Raw genomic sequence first — 14367 nt, forward strand, 5'->3', positions numbered from 1 at the left:
AAAATGTAACATGCTAAGAAAATGGCCATGACATCAAGATGATGTTATGAATTCTCAAATCGGAAGTGACCTCAACAGGTCAAGATGTCATTTTTAAAACCCAAAATACCCAATCAAATGAGAATTCAAATTTGCAAATTGATAATGAAAATCCAAACAGTGCTGGACCATCACAGCTTGCAATTTTATGGTGTTTAGGCAATTTCAGTGTTCGAACAGACGTGTCTTAATGTTGCATTTTGTATGTCCAACGTAGATCTTCTGGTGGGGAGAAATAACATAAATAACAAAAGAAGATTCACAATCAGTTTGAGCATTTAAACGTTACGTCTTATTAGTTAAGGGATGTGGTACCTGAAATAACTTGATCGCATATAATACAGTTAACACAGAGAAAATGTCCGTGTGGATCATTAACAACATCTGTTCTTGGTTGAGGTAAATAAGAATGAACCACATGTTCTCTAATGTTTTGACATCACTTATAAGCTATACGAGGGGAATCACTGAATACTTTATGTAGATCCAGAATAGGCAGTGAAGGCGAATAATAGCAGTAATGGCTCTGGCTTTGTCAGAATATTGCAATACCAAACTAAATATTGAGAAATAGGTGAATGGCTGTCTTGTAACAGAAAATCTCTATTGATATAGAGAGCTCATTTATAAGTAGCTCTAACAATATGTTGAGGATTATCCTAATCCAAAGAAAAAAAATCATCATGTCTTGAACCAGAATCTTGAATTCTTCCTGTTTGGAGCATATATGACACAAGTGAAAAATTGGTGAAAAAATTGGTGAACAGGTAAATTCATCCTTAAAGCTCTGGGACAGAAAGTTTCAGATAGCAATAAATTGTTTTGCAGTATATTGTACTATATTGAAGTAAAATTTATTCCATCTCATTTTTTGATCATGTTATCTAAGAATCAAATTTGATCAAAACTAAAGTCCATAGACAATTTTAAATTGTGATCAAAAGATTTGAGCCATAATAGAGGTGTATTGGTGAGGAGGGGGAGGGAAAGAGAAATTTTTCTCTGCTCCAGGGGCAGATTGCAGGAAAATATCAGCTCGGGATTTTTTCAAAACCAGCCCACGGAGTATCTGATGCCCTCATGCAGTTTCCCTGCAGGAGATGAGTCAACAACTCCCTAAAGCACGCCAGGTTGACCTTGGAACCCAGAAGAATTGAGCCAAAATATCTCCAAAATAAACTTCATCTTTCCTAAATAACTAATAAGTTGAGCACATTCTAGGCCAGGAGTGAGCAGAGCTGTAGCCCCTGTTCCATCCGTTCACATTGGTTGGGCCCCCCTACACAACTGCCTATCTCTCATATAGAGAGAGATCCTGGATTCCCGATCTGGCTTTTGAACCAGTTACAAATAATGGGAATGCCAGCCAGTGTCGGACACACACACGCTCAGTTACAGATTTTTAGATTGCAGGAACTTTATTGGCACATACACACTGACACAAATATACTCTTTCCCAAACCCAAAGACACACCCGCACACAGCTTGTGGGTGTGTGTCTGTCAGAGAGAAGGACAAACTGTTGTGCTTCTGATATGTGCTCACATAGGGGCGGATTTTAAAAGGCTCGCGCGCCAGCACGCCTATTTTGCATAGGCCGCCGGCGCGCATAAGTCCCGGGGCTTTCGAAAAGGGGAGGGAGGGGGCGTGTCCGGGGGCGTTCCCGAAACGACGCGGCATTTTGGGGGCGGGCCCGGGGGCGTGGCGCCGGCCCGGGGGTGTGGTCGAGGCCTCTGGACCAGCCCCCAGGACCGGAGGACGGACCGGGCCTGCCGGCTGACGCGCGCAAAGTTACGCCTGCTGAAAGCAGGCGTAACTTTGCCAACAAAGGTAGGGGGAGGGTTAGGTAGGGGAAGGTGGGGGGAGGGTGAAGAAAAGTTCCCTCAGAGGCCGCTCCGAAATCGGAGCGGCCTCGGAGGAAACAGGCAGGCCGCGCTGGGCTCGGCGCGCGCAGGTTGCACAAATATGCACCCCCTTGCGCGCGCTGACCTCGGATTTTATAAGATACGCACGGCTACGCGCGTATCTTATAAAATCCAGCATACTTTTGTTCGCGCTCGCGCAAGTATTTAAAATCTGCACCTCAGTGAGTGCCCCCACTCTAATACTGCTGCATCATGGTATAACGTTCTTGCTTGCTGCTAGCCCTTCCTCATTCTGCAGTAACTCTCTTCCTTTCCCAATCCTATTCTCTAGGAGACTTGCTGGTTCCACAGCCAGCTGCTTCTCTCAGAGGGGGGGAGGGGGAGGGCCTCGGCCGTGGCCACGCAGGCCTCTCTTCAGGCCATGGCAGGATGGTCTCTGTCTCGGCTGTGCAAGATCTCTCTTCAGGCCGTGGCCGAGCAGGACCTCTCGTCAGGCCGTAGTAGGATGGGCTGTGCTGTGGCCATGCAGTACCTCTCTTCAGGCCATGGCAGAATGGGTTGTGCCATGGCTATGCAGTACCTCTCTTCGGGCCGCAGCAGGATGGGCTCTGTCATGGCCCTAGAACTTTCTCTTCAGACCAGAAAGGTGAAAAAAACCCAAGCACTGTGATCAGAGTGACCAGCCCACCAGGGGATGCCCAGTCCCTAGATAGGCCAATCCGCCCCTCCTCTGCTCCATTTTATAATTTTGTTTTTAAGTGAGGATCTACAAATTGTCAATAAAATTAATATTAGAGTTGTGTGAAAGGAATCTGGCGGATCAGGATGCTTACCAGCTTGTGGCACTTGAGGACAAGAGTTACTTACCCCCAATTTAAATCTTGACGCACCACTTCAGAAAGGTTGCCTATCCTTGTCATAATTGCTTAGCTTAATTTATTGAAATGTTTTTATACACACAAATTTATTGAAATGTTTTTATACACACAAATTATACACAGTAGTTAAATCACAAGCAGACTGTGATACATTACAGGAGGACCTTGCAAGACCGGAAGATTGGGCATCCAAATGGCAGATGAAATTTAATGTGGACAAGTGCAAGGTGTTGCATATAGGGAAAAATAACCCTTGCTATAGTTACAAGATGTTAGGTTCCATATTAGGAGCTACCACCCAGGAAAAAGATCTAGGCATCATAGTGGATAATACTTTAAAATCATCGGCTCAGTGTGCTGCAGCAGTCAAAAAAACAAATAGAATGTTGGGAATTATTAGGAAGGGAATGGTTAATAGAACGGAAAATGTCATAATGCCTCTGTATCGCTCCATGATGAGACCGTACTTTGAATACTGTGTACAATTCTGGTCGCCGCATCTCAAAAAAGATATAGTTGCGATGGAGAAGGTACAGAGAAGGGCAACCAAAATGATAAAGGGGATGGAACAGCTCCCCTATGAGGAAAGGCTGAAGAGGTTAGGGTTGTTCAGCTTGGAGAAGAGACGGCTGAGGGGGGGATATGATAGAGGTCTTTAAGATCATGAGAGGTCTTGAATGAGTAGATTTGACTCGATTATTTACACTTTTGAATAATAGAAGGACTAGGAGGCATTCCATGAAGTTAGCAAGTAGCACATTTAAGACTAATCGGAGAAAATTCTTTTTCACTCAACGCACAATAAAGCTCTGGAATTTGTTGCCAGAGGATGTGGTTAGTGCAATTAGTGTAGCTGGGTTCAAAATATGTTTGGATAAGTTCTTGGAGGAGAAGTCCATTAATGGATATTAATCAATTTTACTTAGGAATAGCCACTGCTATTAATTGCATCAGAAGCATAGGTTCTTCTTAGTGTTTGGGTAATTGCCAGGTTCTTGTGGCCTGGTTTTGGCCTCTCTTGGAAACAGGATGCTGGGCTTGATGGACCCTTGGTCTGACCCAGCATGGCAATTTCTTATGTTCTCTGTTATCGTACTGCAAACTGTTAGCCTCAGAAAATAAATTTTCCTGAGTATTAGTTTCAACATTTTACATCTGTTAATTACGAGGTAGATATTCAGAAGTTAGCCATTTTTCTAAGTTAGCTGGATAGACATATGCAGCTAACTTAGACATGATATTCAGTGGCACGGCTAAGCACTTGAATACACACATATATATTCACACTTAGCGGGTTATAACTTATGCACTAAGTTAGACCTGCTCTATGGCAAGTCTAACTTAGCTGGTTAACTTATGTGGCTAGACTTAATACTGCTAGTTAGTTGCATAAGTTATATGCTAAGTAGTTCCACCCCGATCGGTCCACTACAGCTCCACAACTTTTGTGGCTATAAAGTTGTTTGTTTGTTTATTTATTTATTTATTTATTTAAAGGTATTTATTTCCCACGCCCTCCAAAGTTCGGGGCGGGTTACAAAAGCACATATATAATGGGAGTTAAGACTAAAATATTAAAACTAAAAGTATAGACAAACTTAATTTATAACATAAAAATGAAATTTAAAATAAAAATACAGTTAAATTAAAAATTAAAAATTCCACAAAAATAAAACATAGATAAAATGGTTAAGACACACAGGTCAGGAAAGGCTTGTAGAAAAAGGTAATGTTTAAGGGCTTTCTTAAAGGCCTTTTTGTCTGCAGTTAAGCAGATATCGGGGGGATTGAGTTCCACAAAATTGGTCCTGCTATAGAAAAAGCATGATCTCTAGTAGAAACCAGTCTTGTAGTTTTGGGAGAAGGAATGTGTTGAAAAAGTTTATTTTTAGATCTGAGATTTTTGCATGGCGTACATATATGTAGGGATGCCGATAACCAGGTAGTGTTATAGATAAAGTTATGAATGATTTTTAGAGTTTTGTATTGGATACACCATTTGATCAGGAACCAATGTAACTTGTTGAAGGGTTGGTGATATATGATCATAGATGCTGTTGTTAGAAAGCAGTCAAGCTGCTGAATTTTGTAAGAGCTGGAGTGGGCGAATAGTGGATTGGGGAAGACCTAGAAACAGAGAATTGCAATAATTTAAACTGGAGAGAAATAGCAATTGGACTATAGTACGAAAATGAACAGGATCCAGTAAAGGTTTGATATGTTTTAGTTACCTGATTTTATAAAAAGAAGTTTTCTGAAGTGCTTTGATGTGTGTAGTTAGGTCTAATTTCGGATCTAATATGATACCTAAGTTGTGGACCTGTTTTAAGATGTTGATGGTGTAATTGTCTTGTTGGATAATTGGAATATTGTCAAAACAGGGATGTCCTAATATGAGTATTTCAGTTTTAGATAAGTTTAGGCTTAGTTTGTTGTGTGCTAGCCACTTCTTGATAGATGATAGAGTTCCAGGAAGTTGAAAGTAACTGTCCAGGTTTGTTTGGTTGGAAAATAGAATTGAATGTCGTCTACATATATTCTGTATGTCACACCAAAGGTGGAAAGTAGTTGACAAATTGGGGTGAGATGTATGTTGGAACAAGGTGGCTGAGAGAGCGGTTCCTTGTGGGACTCCTGTATTCAAGGCGAATGGAATAAAACAAGATTGATTGATAAAGATTTGCTGGAATCTGTTCTTTAGATATGAATGAAACCGGATATTCCTAAATTTGAAAGATGGGTTAATAGAATTTGGTGATTTATAGTATCGAAGGCTGCCGATAGATCTAGAAAGACAGAGATGTATGAGGTTACAGAATCGAAGCCACGGTGAATGATGTTTGTACTGGAGATTAATAACATTTCTGTACTGTAGTTGGGTCTGAATCCGAATTGGAATTGATCTAGGAGGGAGTGTTCGTCAAGGAAAGAGGTGAGTTGTTTTAGTACAACTGATTCAATTATTTTTGCGAGAAATGGCAGCGACGAAATCGGACGAAGTCCGTGAAGTCTGGATTATTAAATCTCTTTGGGATTGGAGTAACCGCAGCGATTTTTAGAATGTTATGAAGACAGCCTGTGATAAGTGATGAATTGACAATGTTACCTATAGGAAGTGCAATGTGTTCTTTAATAGTTTTGAATAGGTTGAATGAACAGGGTGAACAAGGATGGGATGATGATTTCATTTTGGAGATAATTTGCAGAATTTCATTATGTGCTACTGTATTGAAGGTATCCCATAACTGAGTTGCTGGGATACTTGTGGTGATAGGAAGTGAAATTGGAAAGGCATAGACTATTCAAATTTTTGGGTCAAAGAATTTGCCAAATGAGTTACATAGTTCAGTCGGTGGGCCTACATTAGGGTATCTAGTGGTATCATTGTTAGACTTGATAATTGACTTTACAGTGTTAAATAAGGTTTTTGGATTGTTATTGGATTCTTTGATACACCTAGTAAAATACTTTTTTTGGCGTTATTTACTGCTGCTCAATATAAAGTGAGTTCTGTATTGAACAAAGAGAAGTTTTGTGCTTTTCTCTTTTTTCCCACTTCACTTCTAACAATCATAATTTACGTTTATGGGTCAGAGAATATGAAAACCAAGGTGCGGATTAATTGTACATAGTGGTGCAATTTTATCAAGAGTGTTTACTAAAGCATTATTCCAATTATTATTTAGGATCATGACTATTATTGTTGATAAGCAGCGGAATGAAATTTTCTACAAATGAGTCTGGATCTATATGTTTTTGTTTCATTATAGGGGCGGAAGAGGTGCTATTAGAATTATGTGGTTGGTTAATTTTAATGATTGTATGTATGATATAATGATCTGACCATGGAATTGGAGAGATGGTGGTTGTTTTCGGATTATGGATGAAGGTTGAGGGATTTAAGAATATCAGGTCAAGTGTATGACCTGCTTTATGAGTTGGAGTGAAGATAATTTGTTGCCAGTCTAAGGCGGTCATGGTATTTAAAAAATATTCAGTAGAAGTAGATAAGGGAATTATATCAACATCCATGTTAAAGTAGCCTAGAATGACTGTTTTTCAGGATGTGGCAAGAGGGTTGCAAAGTATTCTAATAAAGGTGCAGAGTTATTGGTTAGGAGTCCCGGAGGGCAGAATATCAGACAAAGAATTTTCAAGTAGTATTTAATTCAAAAGGTGACGGAAGATCAGGGTGGAGAACAGAGAAAGTAATGGGGAGAATATGAAAAATGACAAGTCCTCCTCCTCGTCCAGTGGTGCATGGAAGATATTGAAAGGTGTAATTAAGCAAGGCAACAAAGGTTTATGAGGGATTCATCTCCAATGGCAGTCAAAGATTCAGTTATGCACAGACAATCAATGGAGGAAGCAGATAAAGTATCATAGATGAAGGTGGCTTTTTTCTTTATTGATCTAATATTTAAAAGTGATATATTAACAGAAGGAGGGGTGATTTCTTGTTTAGGGTTTTTATTTAGTGGGTATAGATAAGTGCATATTTAGGTCTGGGTATGGTATGTCTAGGGCCCAGAGCTCCATATCTTCCTTGGCCAGTTATGATAGGAATAGACATGAGTTTGAGAGTGAGTAAGAAAGTGAAAAACATAGGCGCACTTGTTTGCGCATGAAGGAGCGCACAAAGGAGCATACTTCTTTGTGCACGCTCCAAAATGCGCGCGCCACTGGCATGAGCCTCTCCAGCATCCCATGCCCAAATTTAAAGGGCCATCACCCCTGAATGATGTCAGTGGGGGCGGGGACTCCGGCCACTGGTGTGACAGCCTAATGTCGAGGGCTTTGGAGGTAGAGCTGGTCCTGGCAAGGGACCAGTGGCAGCGAAATAGGTGCAGTTCAGGAGGCAGCAACGGCAGAAGATGCAGAGGCAGGTCCCTTAGACATATAAGTGACTTAAGTGACTAAGTGGCACTGCTGAACGTAAGATTCAGCGGCTCACCACTTAACCACATAAGTTACATTTATGTGGCTAAATAGCGCAGAACACTTTGAATATTGACCTCTGAATGTTTAAAAGAAAATTAGCAACAACTTGTGTGCATCCAGTTGTGCATCTACAGGTCAATATTCAGTAAGCTGGTTAGCGGGAAAGTTATCCACTTAAAGTTAGCCGGATAACTTGTTCCGTATATTTAGTAGGATAAATTTCTCACTGAATATATTTCCTAAAGTTATTCTGCTACATTTAGCTGGATAACTAAAAAAACTAATGGGCTATGTTTGAATATAACCATTTAAAGTTTTTAGTTATCTGGCCTTGTGTGGTTGGTTAACTTTCTGCTTAACCAGATATCTACAAAAGCTATCTGTTTAAGTAGTGCTGTCAACAATAAAAATAAAGATAAAGTAAAGGACCTATGGCCCGATTTTCAACCATGCCCACAAAATTTAAGATAGGCCCTGTCAGACTAGAGTCTGCTAGGGTGCCAGCCCCCCTCCCTCACTGTAGTCTAAATATGTTTGGTGCCACATCTCCCTGAATCCAAAAAATCCCTGCCAGGAGCAAAATATGAATTTGGCGATTTTCAGTGCAGCCTCTGTCATAAACTACACTGGAAGCGTAAACTACACAGCTTATGCTTCCAGTGCTAGAAGAAAGTGCCCTTCTAGTGCTGGAAGCTTAAACTGTGTTTAGTTTGTTTCCAGTGAAGTTTAATACAGAGGCTGCGCTGTAGATTGCCAAGAGCAGGTAAGTTCATTTCTCCCAGGACAAGCAGGATGGTAGTCCTCACATATGGGTGACATCATCAGATGGAGCCCTGTCACGGAAAACGTTTGTCAAAGTTTCTAGAACTTTGGCACAGCATGCGCAGCATGCCATTAGCCCTGCAGCCACCAGGGGTGTCCCCCCCCCCCCGTCTCTTTTTTTCTGCGCAGCAAGTTGCCTTGCGGTTAGGAGCTCTGTGAGAAATTCTCACAACTTTTCCTCACGGAAATTTCGAAGTTTATTCTTCATAAAATTTCCTTCACCGGGGTCCCCCATCGACATCCGTTCACTCCGACGCCTGGTAAGTGAAATCCCTGGGTTTTGTGGTTGATTCCTGTCGGCATTTTCTTTGGTGCCTGATGGTCATTGACTGCACGTGCGCCAAAATATTTTCCTAATGGCAACTGGATTCAGATAATGCCCCGAATGTCCGAGGACCATGTCCATTACGAATCCGCATGAAACTTGTGTTTTGTGCTTAGGACCCTTGCACGATGTTCATCGGTGCCAGAATTGTGCACAGATGACCCCAAAGGGATGCCGTGCTCGATTGGAGAAAATGGGGCAGCTCTTTGGTTCAAAGCGCGTGGCTCCATCGTCTCCAACTTGGGCACTGCAGTCCAAAACGGGTCCATTGACCTTGGGGCAATAGCATTACGGGGCCAGTAGCATTACGGGGCGGGTGACCATCCGTCACCGACCCCCTCAAGGACAATGGTGTTGTCATCGGCGCCGGAGAAAGACCAGGCCAAGCATCGAGGAAAACACTGACACTGGCACCAACATGAGTCCCCGACTGGTGCCGGCACCAATTCTGCAGCAGCATCGATGGCTATTGAGCCACCTACGAAGAAACCCCGGGGAGAGGAGCCCCCATCCTCCTCTGGACCCGGGTCACCGAGGCGTTTCCCACCGATATCTGTGCTGGGCTCTGAGCCTCCATAGATCCCTGTGGAGGAGTCAGTAACATCTAGCCTGCCTCCTACCCCAGGCACAGAGCTAACTATGCCAGCCCCAAAGGGGGAATTGGACGAAATGGTCCGAGAGGCAGTGCTAAAAGCCCTTTGGGGCATCCATTCGCCACCGGTGCCGGCCCCCATACTAGCACCGCAATTGGCACCCTAGATGTTCGCACTGCTCTTCGAGCGCCTAGATACGCTCATCGATGCTATAACGATTCGACCTATGATGCCTGATACGCAGATGGGTCATCCATTGAGGCCTCCGCAGGTCCCGATCCCCATACTGGATTCCTTGGAGGAAGATGAGACAATTCCTGGCCAGATCCCCCCATGGGATCCACCGATGCAGGAACTTACACCATGACCACTGGGGATATCGAGGCCTAAGCGTACTTCATTCGCTTCCATGCCATCGATGCCGCTACCGGTTCCATTGATGCCAGTTCAGCCTCCATCAATGCCATTCCACCATCCATCGAGACCTTCCTGACCTCTTGGATTTGATGTGCTTCTTCCCTTGGGAGGTCCACAGGGAGAAGGGGAAGCCCCCTACAATCCTTGGGAAGATGAATCCTCCGATGACTCTTCCCATACTTCCGAGGAATTGCTCTAAGCCCTCACCCCCAGAAGAGAGGCAGCGTTCACTTCCAGAAGACCTCTCCTTTGCCAATTTTGTAAAGGAGATGTCTGAAACAATCCCTTTTCCATAGGTTATAGAGGCAGACGATCGCCACCAGATGTTGGAGGTTCTACAATTTGTGGATCCTCCAAAAGAAATAATGGCAATACCAGTACACGAAGTACTACTTGATCTTCTACACCGATTCTGGGACCACCCAGGTACTGTACCACCAGTCAGTAGAAAGACTGATGCAACATACCTGGTGCAACAAGCCCCAGGCTTTCAGAAGAGTCAACTGCCCCATCACTCTGTAGTGGTAGAGTCGGCACAGAAAAAAGCCAAATGGTTGCATCCACATTCCTCTGCTCCTCCTGGAAAGGACCAAAAAGCATTGGATGCATTAGGACGCAGAGTCTTTCAGGGGTCAATGTTGATAGCTCGAATAGCGGCATATCAATTGTATATTACCCAATACAACAGCAATCTGTGGAAAAAAGTGCAGAAAATTGCCGACACTTTAACACAGCAGAAACAAGACTCACTGACTTCCATTCTACAGAGAGGACTGGAAGCAGGCAAGCATGAAGTCAGGGCTGCCTATGACTCATTTGAAACAGCTTCTAGAATCTCAGCAGCAGGCATAAGTGCTAGACGCTGGGCCTGGCTTAAAGCTTCAGACCTACGTCCAGAGATACAAGATAAACTTGCGGATCTTCCCTGTACAGGAGACAACCTGTTCGGGGACAAGATCCAAGACACAGTGGCTCAATTAAGACTATCATGACACCCTGCCTCAATTGTCCGCTGTTTCCCCATGTGTACCCTCTGATGTCCACCGGGGAGCATGAAGGGATGTCAGGAGACAATTTTACACACAGGTACTATCCCCCTGCGTCCCGTACTCGAGGAACTAGGGCTCCTCAGAGGAGAATTATGCGACAAGCAAAGACACCTAGAGCGCAGCCAGCTCCACAGGCTGTTCCTCCGGCTACATTTTAATTTATTCCAGCAAACAGATCCTTTTCTGACTTGAATTCAGTAGGACACCGACAAACATTAATACCTATTCCCCGGACTCACCTTTTCATTGTAAAGCCATGAGTACCGTACCTACGGTAACCCAGAATCATAATCCATTTCCCTAACAGGGGGGTTAGTTCTGATTTAAAAAAAAGACAGTCTGATCTGACTTCTTTTCCACCGGTATGCCCTATACACATTTCCTTGCCATGACAGGCTTCCTTTCTGTATCAGTGAGACTGGATCTGTTCGATGGACATTCATACATGCTACTGCTCGATGGTGTCTCCTCGGCACTCGAGTAGTTTTCAGGAACTGACCAGAAGTGACTGCACAATTACTCGAAGTGTCACCTACTTCTTCATATCTGGACAGCTATCTTTTCAAAGCTAGTCCAGATGTATACCCTTCACTCATTAGAGTTCTCTCATAAGGATACTGTGCTCAGAGGAGTTTCTACTTACTTATTCGAAATCCCTCTCTGTACCATCTCCTCTTTCGGAGCTGAATTACACCTTACATTAGCCAAAGGATTCTCTGGAATAATTGTGCAGTCACGCTATCCATCTTCGCCAGCTACTCGCAATCGAACGAAACCCTCAATTCAACTATTGCTCTAGCTAGAACGTATAATCTCAACAATTCATGTCACCACACTGGCATAAATGGCCAACAACTTGACATGTTGAGCTTTCAGTCTTAGTCCTCATATGTGAACACAAGATAAAGCTGATAGCAAATTTACCATTCAGGCATATAACACTAAGGTGACCTAAACTATGGATATCTCCCTCCTATGTTGGAGTGCCCAGATCGCAAGTTTTCAAACTTCAGACTTACGTATAGCCCTCAGTACCCTATTACGGCTATTTCCTGGAGTTTTCGGAAGAGTCGATATGTTCTCTAGGCTTTTAAGAACTGCCTTTCCAACCAGCTGGTCTTTATTCGTAGACTACCAGGTTACACGTTAATACTTGAACAAACATGGCTGTTCAATCTCTTACCACCTCTGCCAGAAAAGGCAAAGGTTTTACCCTAGTCCATACGGTACTCCGTTGTGCTCTGCACCAGTCTTGGTAAGCATTTGGAATGTATTAACGTCTCGACTTAGCAGACAATTCCAGCCCCTCGGGTGGTGCTTGGATACCCTGTTGTGAGCAGAACCATCCACTAGCAGTCTTCATCAACCATCCATTCTTGCGTCCCATCTGCACCGCAAGAAGGGTGCTTCTACTCCCAACAAATGAACATATGAGCACCATCCAGGGATGCCTTAGCTCTTCCTCAAAATATAGGTCTGCTGTAGCTGTCCCATCAGAAATCACTTTTAGCAAGGCTCTCGTGAATCTGCAAAATAACACAGACTCCATGATACTCATGGCCCCTTCTGACGGTGCCACATCTACTCCATCTTTCTGGTACCGTTCCTCCACTCCTTGTAGTTTCACAGACACTTCCATGTGGAATCCTATGTGGCAGGGGTCTGCCTGGTAATGTACATCGACAGCTTTATCCACAGTCCACTTTGTACACTTTATATGGCAATTCTTCAACTCTGGTCTCCAGACTTCCTCTGCTCAAAGTTACTTCAGTGCCAATATGCTGTACCTCATACAGGTATGAGGGATGTTCCGTATTGGCTCAATCCCTGGTGAGTTGCTTCTGGACAGGCTTATTTTCACCTCAAGCTCTCTACAACCATCAGTCCTGGCATACCACACTACTGTAGTCCTTGCATTATGACCCTGTGAGTATAGATATCTTCCTATGAAATTCTTTCCTAGTAATCATAACATCTTCTCGTACTGTTGGTAACTCACGCCCCTCGTGGCATTCTAGCCATGATCTGATCATTCTCTACACTCACCTACATACCTTCTTCAGGTGATTACTGGTTTCCATAAAAAACTCAGTTCATACACTTCAAGTATCTTCAGGGATCGAGGGCTTGACCTTTACACATCTTGGACTGTGGCATATAGCTTGCACGTTATCTGCAAGATCTGCAGTCCAACATGGCATCCACCTGACTCAAGTTTCTTTACTAAACTAAACTCGAGTTACGATGAATATAACACCCTTCTTTGCCTGCTTCAAAGAATGCATTGCATTCTGCTATCAGCAAGGGACCTTCCACTTCTAGGATATGTGAAGGCATTCAAAAAGACCAAAGCAACGTCAATAGCATACAACTGTATAAAACTGACTACCAACACTTATGAGACTGCGACATGGACTTATCTCCACTCCTTCGCAGTCAGCTAGTACTTAGACAAAGTCGAATGACACCATTCTGGCTTTACCCTGTAGGTACTAAGACTTACTCTGTACAATCCAACTCGTCTTACCACGACCTGTTGTGAATTTCAGGCTGACTCATAGTTGCCAGCAGCACCCAGTTGTTGTGCCTGTTGCACATGTTCGGAGCTGCTTGGCCCTATATGAACGACTCAGCCTGTAGCTCTCTATTCACCCATACGTGAGGACTAACATCCTGCTTGCCCTGGGAGAAAGCAAAGTTGCTTACCTGTAACAGGTGTTCTCCCAGGATAGCAGGATGTAGTCCTCACGAAACCCGCCCGCCACCCCCGCGGAGTTGGGTTTGATTACGTTTTATTATTTTATTTTTCGCTCGTACTTTTGCTACATACGAGACTGAGGCGGGACCCCTGGTGGCTGCAGGGTTAGTGGCATGCTGGGCATGCTCAGTGTGCCAGTCAAAGTTCTAGAAACTTTGACAGACGTGTTCCGTGACAGGGCTCCATCTGATGATGTCACCCATAATTGAAGACTACATCCTGCTGTCCTGGGAGAACACCTGTTACAGGTAAGCAACTCTGCTATCCCACTCCCAGCAAAGATTTTTAGGGTTTGGGGGTGGGAAAGAGGCATTGTGATGGGCAGAGCAGCACCAAACATATTTAGACATTGGGGGAGGGGTTTTGGTGGAGGGCTTGGCGACAGTAGTACCTTACATTGGTGAGAGAACCAGGGAAGGGGTTTGGGGGGGAGGGGGCAGTGGACCTTGGCACATTTTTCACAAATTTAAAAGGGGATTAGGCCCTGTTGGGCCGTGCACTCCTACCCCCTATCTTAAAGTTTGTGGGCAAGGCTGAAAATCGATCCGTAGGCCCTTTACCTTTTTTTAAAATTTTTGACAGTCGCTATGTAAATTGACATCTTTTGAAGAAATCTGGTTAAGTAGAAAGTTATTCGGCCACAGAAGGCCAGATAACTTTATACTTACTCTGAAGCAGGT

The 14367-nt window shown here is 43.6% G+C and overlaps 1 protein-coding gene across 1 annotated transcript in view; it reads left to right on the forward strand.

Moving 5' to 3' along the window:
• Positions 1-14367, forward strand: part of TOP2B (DNA topoisomerase II beta) — a 777593-nt gene that overhangs the window by 388721 nt on the left and 374505 nt on the right.

This window comes from Rhinatrema bivittatum, chromosome 2 (genome assembly GCF_901001135.1).
Source record: "Rhinatrema bivittatum chromosome 2, aRhiBiv1.1, whole genome shotgun sequence".
Taxonomy (NCBI): Eukaryota; Metazoa; Chordata; class Amphibia; order Gymnophiona; family Rhinatrematidae; genus Rhinatrema; species Rhinatrema bivittatum.